The sequence below is a fragment of the Melanostigma gelatinosum genome, assembly GCF_949748355.1.
Source record: "Melanostigma gelatinosum genome assembly, chromosome: 11".
Lineage (NCBI taxonomy): Eukaryota > Metazoa > Chordata > Actinopteri > Perciformes > Zoarcidae > Melanostigma > Melanostigma gelatinosum.
This window is the reverse complement of record NC_136644.1, coordinates 21,087,709-21,099,714: the sequence shown is the minus strand read 5'-3', so window position 1 is coordinate 21,099,714 and position 12,006 is coordinate 21,087,709.

Sequence of the window (12,006 nt, the reverse complement as noted above, 5' to 3'; positions counted from 1 at the left end):
CGGTGAGCGATGTGGAGCGGGCAACACAAATCTGGCAACCTCACTTCTTTCTTTAGTCTTCAGCCCCAGCTCACCCAAATCCAATTGGCCTCACTTGAGGCAGTTAATCAGACCCTGATGTACAACTTCAACTTCCCTTTAACTGTGAATTTATCTTCAGCCATTAAGTGGCCAGTGTAGACAGCTGTATTGATTGAGATAGGAGCGTATCTGTCCCATCAAATTGATGACTGACAGAAAGAACTGAAGGAAATCAGCATTTAAAGATGGGTTGCAATCGACATTTAAAGTGATCGACATTAACCAGATACTGGAGTCTTTCTCTTGGATGAGAGGAGATATGTCTTCCAGAATTTAAACCAAGTTCAATCTACTGAGCACTTCAGGTAAAGATTCATACTTTCCATTGGCGACCACACACCTGAGTATGGGACCTCTGCCATACGCTAAGAGGTGGTCATATATGGGTGGAGAGATCAAAAGCCCTGTCTCTGTTCAAAGATGGTTCCTGCCGTCACATGTGAATGCCCCCCTTTGATCTGTCCATTAATTGTCCATCAACTCTTGATCAATGGCATTGACCCCCTTCCCAGTTAACCTTGACTTTACCTAAGGTCCTTGCTGTTTCACCAATGCAGTGTTCACTTCAGGCTGAGATTCTCTTGGTGCATGTTTGCTTCGCATTCAGTACAAACACGCTGTAAGAAAATAAGCAAGCAGTTGTGTAAAGCACACCATGTAACTGGATGCTTTTGTGAACCTCATTCGTCACTGTTTACAATTCACAAGGCATTGCTGTCACTCTGAAACTAAAGCGACCAGGGATGAACACAGAGGATGACAATGTGATCCCACAAAAACATCCCAGGGGAGACAAACAGAGAGCAAGAAAGACTTTGTGGGGTTATACCTTAATGTCACTTTCCTCTGCAATTATATTGTAAGTAGACATGAATGGGGAGCGAACTAAGTGAAATAAACTGACTCCAAAGGCAGTGGCGGCTGGTGGAACATGTTCTAGGTAGGGCCATCCTTTCAATTTCAGCAAACATCCCAGTATGATTTAATGCAAAAAAATTTAAGTATCGAACACGCATTACTACTTTGCAGTTAAATATTTAACATTAATTCCAACACGAAAAAAAGCAGTAAATAACACTTATATAACATAATATGACATGTTTATTTATTGAGATGTCCTATGGACCTTGTTATAGGAGGTAAAGATCAGGAGAAGTAAACATGAAGTGTAATTATGAATACTGATGTTAAATTAAGCTATGATGAGTTTTCACTGTTAATTTACCATCTCAATTAAATGTTGGTGTCTCCATAACCAAGTTAAACAGATGAGACTGAGGACAACTATGTAGAAGAAAAGATGTTCACTTTGTCTAATATGTAGCTTGACAGAGTTCTCCATGCGTGTCCTGGTGTTCTCATGTTTCCTTACTTCCTCATCCCTCACTCCTGTAACTGTCCGTGCTGGACCCTGTTTAAAAAGCTAAATAATGCATTAGCATGACGTCATCCAGCTAGCCAAACCTGTCCTGTGTACAGCTAGTACAGAAGCTTCGCATGCACTGCTTCCCTTTCCCGCTTGTCTGATATCAGCTCTTTGGCTGCAGAATCTCCACCAAAGTTCTCCTCTCAAACGGGTCTTGGAGGAGTACTGCTCGCGCTGGCGCTCGCGGGCGCCTGTAGAGACTTATACACGAGAACGCGCAGCCACACAGACACACATGTATGCATGTGTGTGTGTGTGTGTCAAATACATCAATTACACAGATCTATATTCAGAAGGAATTTAAAAGTTGTTGACGTTTCTACCTGAAACATGTCCTTACTGGAGAGCTACAGAAACAAAAAAGTGGTAAGATGACTCGGAATACACTTTATTCTGTGTATAAAAACCAGACAGCTGTTAAATGGACTCGGCCCTCTCCCTTTTGAATGTAAAAACTGCATTCTGTTTGACATGTGTTTCACTACATGTATAGAACCACGGGATATCTAACTTGAAGTGTTCAGAATAATTAAGTTACTGTGCTTCCCTTTTGGTTTCAGCGGGAAACTACCCATGAAATAGACAAGTGATCTCCAGAGACTGTCTGCACTGTAGAGAAGATTAACACATTATCTGGATGGAGATGTACATGACTGGGGCAAAATTGCAGAGAGGGTGTGATGGAAACTACAAACTGTGAAATGATTTTTAGCGTCGTCTCATCAATGTTTATGGTGTTGGAAGATGTGAGCAGTGACATTCAGTAGTATACAGGGTGCAGTGGAGTGCAGACAGAACTGACACTCTTTTGTTCCAATAAGCTGTCTCCATTTCTGATATATATATAAATATATATATATATATAAATATAAATATATATATATATATATATATATATATATATATATTTCCTTTGTTTGAATGACAAATACATTTTAACTTGAACTTAATTGAAATTTGTGTTTGTCAAGTTGCTCCTCTCCTTCACATTATCCCTTGTGATGTTTGCACATTGCCTATTGAGCAGATATATCAGGCCCTGTTCTCTTTTAGTCGTAAGAAGCTTATATATAATGCATCACAATAAGCATAAAGCCTGACTCTCGTTTTGCAAAAGCTTCTCTTATATTGGAGTATCATTTTGCCCTATTTGGATGCACGTTATGGTATGTTATACTCTGCTTACTGTCACACTGACAAAAAGAAGAGATGGCTGTATAGCCACTAATAGTCGCACCTTCTCTCGGAATCTTAGAAGTTGGATGGTAAAGATTGAAATTAATTGATGACATATTTGTCATTATGTCATGTGTATAACTATGCACCATAAGTCCAAGCCATAACCATGGTGCTGTGTATTCATTTACAAAAAAACATGGACATTTTCAGAAGTAGAGAAGCAACTTAAGCATCTTTCACAATCAAATCTTCGGACCATCATCTTCTACAACAAAATACATAAATCTGACAAACATAATAGAGAAATAGAATAAATATTAATTAAATATGACATCTTTTCCAGGCTTCAGAGACAAAGTAAGAGACCATAACACATCAGAATTAAACAGTCTTTCTATTTTTGCTCATCTGTACACTAGAATATTCCAGGTTTTTTTGAGCCGTTTCATGGACAATTAACTCTTTGTGTAATTTGTGCAGTACAGTAAAAGAAAATGGGACTCACTTTCCACTTCATCCAAATTACACATAACCCTAACTTTTCCGACCTGAATATTTTTTAATTGACCAACCACAATGGCCACAGGAGGAATACCAGCTCTCAACTGTGCAACTTAAGATTTTTGGCCTCTAGTTAAACAAGATTCAGCGACAAACTTCAGTTTGAAAGGTACATATGTCCTTAATGTTGGCTTTGACAAGATATCTTTACATTAGGATGTAAACTATTGTTGTAAATGTAAAGCAAATCCACCTCCAAAAACTGAGTACTGGGGAACTGTGTGTTGTGCTCCCCATAAACACCTTTTTATTTATTCTACCATCTGCCATTTTGATTACACAATTCCACAGCTGGATCATTTCACATTTTTGTCCAAAAAAACTGTCCAAAGAAATACAGTGGGGAATATATTACAATACCAAGAAGATGTGTCAGTCTTTTCCCTGCAATATCTAACTGTTGGACATCTTGATTTCAAAGTGTCAAGTTAATGTTGATATACTGTTTTGGAGAAAACTGTTGAATTTTACATTTCAGTATCCCTTCCACAAGAGGCATTGTCAGGTTGAATGCAGTGCCACTGCTACTACAGTCTCTGCGCTGCTTAACAAGTTACACGGCCTGATCTATAATGAGATGACAGCATGTATGTATGTTTAGATTTGTCCTTGAACACAGCAAGTGTTCCAAGACAGCTTGAGCACAGTTCAGTCCAGAATTTCTGCCGCAGCTACCTTCAACTCCATTTTGGACTCTCTGATTCTATGTTCCCTCATCAGCACTGTCAAGACGGCTTTCTATTTGCCAACAGCACATATGTGGGTGTCAGGTTTGACAGGTGAGTGAACTGTATGTGTCTGAATTCAATCTAATTGTTATTCATTATCTGTTCTTATCATCTTGAAACAGAAATTGGCAACACTCAGTGCCGCACGTCAATATTGGCAAACTAGGCAACTGCGTGCAAGGTCAACCAAATGTGGGCCAACTATTCATGAGCAAAATAACGAAGTGACAAATAGCAGTAACGAAGTGGTCTAAGAGAATGAATTTCTGAGGAATGTGTCAATCATGCTGATTCCTGATCCCGCCCCAAGCTCTCGTGATCTCATGGTAGCCTGGCCTACTACCACTAAGTTTGACTGTCTTTGAGACAAACCAAAACGAATGAGACGTGAGAATAAGGAAATACTGCAGGATGTCTCCAGGAGCAAAATTATGTTACGCTACTGAAAGCGCAAGTTCTCCAAAAACAGAGGGATTTATTGTTAAGATATATTGATCCTGACAGTGTTAGCAAGGACGACTGCACGCCTTGGAGGTATGGTACCAAGAGACCGCTAGCGTGGTGGGGGACCGTCCTCTCCAGGCGTGGCTCCTGAGCGGGGGTTGGGGAGGCTGAGGGGGTCTGACCTCTCTGCACAGTTTTCTTCAGAACATTCTGGCAGCTAGAGCTGCTGGTGCTAGGAAAGGAGGCTAGGTTTGGAGTAGAGTCTATTCTCTCCTTTGTGTAGTGTTTGGTGGATAGATGACTGTCTCATGCCACTGTTCAAGTGTATGCAGCAGCCATTTCTTCCTACCACGAGCGTTTTGGGAACAGACCATGTCTTTTGCCACCCTCTAATGAAACGGTTCTTGCAGAGGGTCGGCAGGCAACGCCCCGGTGATGTGTGCCCCCTATCCGCAGTGGGAACTGCCTCTAGTTCTTGATGCCTTGGTGAAAGGTCCCTTTGAGCGTCTGGAGCGCTCCTTACTGAATAGCGTTGTCAGTTAAGACAGCTTTAGCCTCTCTTAATTGAGCACTGAGCTCAGCTTGTTTCTTTGTAGTGACCGTAGCAGGGCTACGCAGCCCAAATCCCGCCCATGTTTCCAAGAACCTAAAGAGTTTTCAGTTTAACGGTTCTAAAGCTGGGTGCTTTTTTTGTCTTCGAGCGCTTGTGGGGACAGGGAGGCGACTTTGCCCAGTTTGTGCATTGGCATGTTATGTTGAAGGTTGGTGAAGAAAATTGGCTCCATTTGGCAGAGGGGCCCTTATACTTTTCTTTGTAGAGGCCTAAATCTCCTTTTTAGAGCTGTGAATGGCAGTGAATCTTTTTTGTCTTTGGGTTTAGTGCCTCTATTTTCCCTGAAAGGCATGATAAGGAATTCCCTGGTTGAATATACAGTCTGCAGGCATTTCGCAATATCACGATGAATTTTATGCACAGTCCCTAAAAATGGACATCGAGAAAAGGCAGGGAATATTGCTTTTGATGGAAAATGGAATATGGTGTGTGAATTCAAAAAAGAAATTGGACAGAAAGAACAAATGCCACAGGTGATGAGGCAGGAGCATTTTTTTTGTGAGAGAGAGAATAAGGTTTTATTAATCTGCCCATCCATCCATCCATTCATTTTCAGTCAGTTATGTGGCTCAGACCGAAGAGAGTAGTCCAGATGGGCTATTCTCATGTTGTTTTCAGGAGACATTCGAGAGAATCTGTGGAAAAAATATATGACGTTAATTGAGGGGCTAACAAATTCTTACTATAACTGAATTCATATTATAACTGTTATGTGGGGTGTTTCACGGACCCAAATGCAGACTCAGACAGCAAAGTTCTATTTCAAAACCAAGGTTAGTTTATTTCTCTCAGTCAAGGGAAAAAACAGGAAATGGACAAAATCAATAGGAGGCGTCTCCACGCCTCCGCCCGGTTCCAAGCCGGAGAGGGACTAATCCTGTGGAGCGGCAGATGAAGCAGACAGGCAAACTGTCAAACGTCACTACGGAGGCGCGTCCTCGCGCTCCGCTCGAATCCTTAGCCGGGAAGAGCCCGGTCCGCGGCTGGCAGGCAGGCAGGCAGGCAGGCTGGATCGTCTGTGTGACACCCGAGGCTCGACACAGGAACGCCAAGACTACACAGTTGATCTGCGAGGAACGAACTGGAAGGCTTCTACGTACAGGTGAAAACCCGAGGCTCGACACTGTACGGCAGGCAAGTTGAAGAAACGAGAGACAACGTTAGTAACTTGTCTTCAGAGAGTGAACAGCGGGAATACTCACGGGTCGGAATACCAGGTAGGTAAACGGACGGACTGACAACTGGGATGAGAGTGACAGGAGTATTTATGTCAGCTGGAGGCGATCACCGGAGATGAGGCACAGCTGTGCCTACGGAGAGAGGCGCGGCAGTGGGCGGGACTCGTAGGAGGACCCTACTGAGGGAAATACAGCAGAGTTAGACACAAATCCTCACAATAACATTGTTATATTATCAGGGTTTGAGTTTCTAACGTTCTTTGTGAATGAGGTGTTGTTCCACACTTAGTATTGCATGTCCATAGCTTCACACTAGCACAAGAATGCAGCACACAGAGACAGAATTAATTGTAAATCATTTTTCTGATAATAATATCTATTCGTGTCAACCCAACGTACAGATTCAGAGTAACTCTGGGTCCAAGCTGGTGCACTATACTTCACAATGAATTCAGCGTGCATCTTCTGTGCAATCACTCTGCAATAAACTTAGACTTCACTTTAAACACTGTATACATTGACAACAAAACATTTGCACACTTACACTGCACGTAATCCCAATAACACGTTGTGTACAAACATACAAACATCACAATAATCATACACAGCATTGAAAATACTTTCATACCAGTTACACGACATCACCTGATTTTCTCATTTATTATTCTATTCAACAGGCTGAAAAGATAATATGACTGCAGCTAACAGCTGTTACCTGCTTGTCTCTAGGTAACACAAAAAGCTTAGCCTTCCAGCCTAACGCTCTGGCTAACTCTGCAGGCTGGCATGTGTCAAGGCCTTAGACATGATGCACTTTGAGCGACGGTCACCATGGGGTTCAGTGCACATCTGACTAGGTGTCGCGGAGAACAGAGTAATGTGGGCAGAATTTTAACAACTATCGGGACTTTTATTGCAAGTGTGTGTGTAGGTGTGCGTGTAGGTGTGCGTGTGTGCGTGTGTGCACCTGGGATTCTGCAACACACATAATTTTGCATAATTTTGCAGCCATAATATTACATTTTCTAGACCAGCCAACCTGTCAACAATTTCAGACAAGAATTACAAAGACTGAAGACTTATTAGTCTCACTTGTGATTTCTGTCTGTCATTACAGCTCCAGGCTGTTGAGAAGTCTCAGAAAAAAAGTATTGTTTGGGTAGAGTGGGAAAACTGTTTTGTATTTAATTACAGCGGTGGCAAGGTGATCTCACTTCTGATTACACTCCACCACTACAGGCACAGGAAGGTCCTCAGGAGAATAGCGAGAGCCATGCTGTTACTATCACTCTTTTATTCAGCTCTAATAACACGGCTGACAACTAAAGTGTCACCAAAATACCCTACAGATTCAAAGAGGAATCTTTTTAGCGAGCGTATGTGTGTGCTGCCAAGGATATGGACATCTACTGTGTGAGCTATTCCCACAGGCCCTGTCCCATTAACCTCTCACATCATGGTGGAGTCTGTAACGCTGTTAGTGTATTTAGCTGTGGGCTGTTTGAAATAAACATATGCTACTGCTATATTTGTCTCTTTCGCCTGAGAAGGGAATTAACGAAAGGAAAGTGTTGAGATATAAATGTACATAGAGCTGAAATGATGCAGTACAGCTGTTTGTGCTAACCATGTACCATAAACGTGAGTACAGGCTGTACACCATATATGATTTTGCATGTCTGTCTTCATCGTTTCAATTTTCATGATTTTTATAAATAAAGGATATTAACACAAGTATCTGGCAGAGCAACTCTTCAGCTGCACTGTAATTACCAAGTATGGCCTTTTGTACATCTCATTTTAAATAACCAAAACAGCGGATTTGAAGAGAAGTTAGAAGCTAGCCCCTATCCTCAGTTCAGATCTGAGCAATTAGTTCCTGTTAAAAGCAAAGGCAATTCCATTCTGCATCCTTCTTGCATGGCTTCTCATCAGACCGTGCTTTGGCATCAGTTGATGGCATCTGTGAAGCACATCATCAAATCTTGATGGTGCTCAAAAGAATGATGGTATTTCCCATGGAGACTTTGAATTATAGCTTGATTTTGATGGCTCAATCAAAAGTAAAGCAATGACACTGCACGCATCGTAAAGTCCATAGCTATTTTTCATCAGCAACATTTTCATTTCATGAAATGTATCTCTACACTGAGTAAGGAAAAGTTGTCCATATTGATAATACATGTAGCACTAATGCAATAAAAACCCTATCATACAAAGACATTACGTTTTTATCTTATCGCAAAATTTAATAAAAGCTGATTTATTTATTTTTGTAAGAGCAAGTTTCCATGATTATGGTCCAGTATATCAAGGCACTCACCTTGATCAGCTTCTATTGGGTCTAGCACTCCATTCTACATGTCTTTTAAGACCGAAGGCGAAGCAAATGTTAGTGCGATTGTCTCCGAAATCAATTGTGAGGTATTGATGGATACAAACTACGCAAGTCAGCCTCCGTACAAGCCATACATCTTTAGTTAAATTCTAGAGCACAGTTGTTTCAAGTTAGGTTAAAAAACAACAACACGCTTTTCCACAATCTATAGGACTAAACTCATGGATGTGCAGAGACAGAAATAAGGAGAGGCAGCTGCAGGAGGAAAAAAACGAATGAGAGTACCTAGTTCCAAAATAATTTCACGCCTTAGCTGTCACTGTAATACACACGAGTGGCTTCGGGGTTAAGAATCCAACTGTACACAGCAACATCTCCAGTTTGAGTCTGGCTGAGGTCCTTTGCTGCATCTCTCTCTCGTGTTTTGGGCTTAAAATGACTCAAAAATAATCAGCAAAAAATATAAACCCTGTCAGACTTCACACACACAGACAGTGCCTGCTGCACGGTAGTTACAGCTAATGTTGTATGTGCCTGCATTGGCTGTGTGTAGAGAACAAGCACAAACACTCTAGTGGTCAAATCTATGCCAAGAATTTGGATAACACCTTAATTGCCTCTCGTGAGCCTACAATAAATTGGCCTTGGCTGATCTCTGTTGATGGCCCAGACACCTGCCTGTGAACTTCTTCATCCCAGCCTTACTCCAGAGTGAGCCCCCACTCTCCTCAGTATGGGTACCTCGCTTCATCTTAAGCCCCTCCTCACTCCAATAAATCACTCCCTGTGGACCAAGAGCTTAATGCTCCTCACACTACAGCTCTCAGGGTCATGGGGGCACAGAAACCGTTCGCACTGTGATAAGGTGGCAATTTCAGGTCAAAGGGTTTTATAATTTTTTTGTAAATCCCTTGAATTTTTCTTGCCTTCATGTGGAAAAAGAGGGTTTAAATTGTGGTTAAGCTGAAAAGAGTAAAGTCCGCTGTTGGAGATCCAAATTTCCTTTTCTTGGCGATTTTATACAACCTGGTTTGACCCAGATCTGGGGAATATGATGATGGAAGAAATGTGCTCTGGTTGCTCAGGAGATGTGACTGGAGTAAAATAAACTGTTTTGACTTTGAAAACTTGTTAAAATCTGTTGAACGCAAAGTGTTCTTCTACCACAGTGTACCACAAATATCCTAAATATGCTTTGTGGTATGTGGAAGTACAGCACACCAGCCTGTAAGGGTTGTCTTACAATCAAATCTACTTTTAAATGTAGTACAACAGCTTCGTATTAAGACTGGAACCAGGTTGAAACAACCATGTACTTATTTATTTACCTGGAATCCCCATTAGTTACTTCCAAGGTAGAAATTACTCTTCCTGGGGTCTGTACAAAAACACTACATCAATGTACAAACAAATATATTGTTAAAAGTTTTAAAAAAAAACACAAGAAAAACAAGTAAACAACCAAAACCAAAAATAAATAAACAAAAGATAACAAAACTATAATATGATAATAAACATTTTTATTTATGTGTTATTTTATGTATTACATTCTATATTTGATAACAGATAACACCTTTATTTGTTTACATATATATTTATATATTGACATCCAACCACCAAGACAGAATGCTGTGAGGACAGACATAATTTCCTCCTGTGACTTTACATTACAACATGGACACATTAAAAATACACAATTTACACAGAAATGTGCAGACCACTGAATGTTTTTGGCATTTCCGTGCCTAAAATGCAATACTGCATGTTTCATTTTTGACTCACAAAAATGTGCGTTGCAAGCAGGAACGATGTGAGCCTTTGGCTGGAAGGTGGAGAGAGAATGGAGGTGGGCCTCTCATGACAAAAGTTGCATCTGAACCCTCGTGCAATTTGTCCACGGCGTTGCCAGCAGTGGTTCAAAGGCCGATGAGACACGAACAACAGATCCTGCTGAAAGAAGATCGTTAACCATTATGTTATCACCTGTGAACCTAAACGTGCTGCAATGAAAAAATGATGTTTTGGTTGAACTGTCCACATCGTCTGTGTATGTGTTCATTTCGGCTGTTGTCCCACAGCAAGAATTATTCGAAGAGACAAACATTAATTGTTTGTCAGAAATGTTACAACGAATGTGGGTGTTAATAGCACTAAAAACACACCAAAGCTGCGTGTGACAAAAACAGCATGATAACGCAATACTGCAGCTCTGTATACAGTGCCACTGCTGGGTAGTAAATAAAGCCTAAAACCCCCATGTGGAGCTGATTCATCGTGCTGCATGCTCTCAGCCGCTGTTAGGGAAACTATTTCAGAGGCATTTACAAAAGCATTAATGATGTTCAAACTAAAAATAAATAATAAATAAATATAGCCGATCCACGGCACAACAATGTTATCAGTAGACAGTGCATTGCTGACAGAACCATTTGAGATATTTTACTTTATGTGCATTTGCTGATGATATGGAGTCACACCAAGGGTAACCATGTATTTCCCTGCACTCTTACTCTTTCAAAGGTCCTTTTAAGAACAAATGTGTAGTTTTTATCAAGCGCAAATAACTCAGGACAGGTGCACAGTTTAGACAAAGGCAACGCAACCAAAAAAGCTGGAGGGCAACAGAACACTTTCTGTGTTCTGTTGCAGAAAGTACTTCAGACTCACAAAGAGATTCTCTTTTTCCTCTTTTTAACCTGCCAAACATATTGAAACTCGAAACATTTACATTTTACTAATTTATTCATTAAGGCTACATTCTGATTAATTAAATGTGTTGTGCTTAATCAGACATTTTGCTCTTGGCCCCGTAGGTAGCAATTAATGAAGTGATTGATTTTGCCAAAAGTGCAGTGATTTCTTTGACTCCCAGCCTGTGCACTATAGCATCAGATTAAAATGATCTAAATGTGTGCAGACAGTTTTCACAAAGAACAGCGTGTGACTATAGCTCTGTTTGGGAAAACATTATGTTTTTCTTTTCACACGACAAAAGACTTTGGATGAAAACTGGTCCGTACTGTGCTTGAAAACCTGAAATCATTACAATCTCTAGCAAGCACCACTCATGGTGAACATTATAAAAAACACCAGTTTGCTCAGTTTATTGAAGTTTCCACAGTGCTCATAACCAAACCTGCTCCTGCCAGATCCCAAGAAGTGAAACAACATTTACAAAGTTGTCAAGAGTATCACATAGTGGTTGTTAGTGCAACCATCCAAGAGGGAGACCGAGAGACAGGTTGACCAGATGCAACCAGGCAGGCTGTGATATTGTCAAATTGTACATATAATTGGTATTTCAGGAGGGACTCACTTTGTAGTTTCTGCCAAGTGCAAGAAGACAGTGTCAGTGTATCATATGGTGGCTGTCAATACTCTCAAGAGGAGAGTGGACGGTAACAATTCAGCAATATTTCAACATTTTATGTTATTTTCAAAAAGGTTCCTATGCTGCC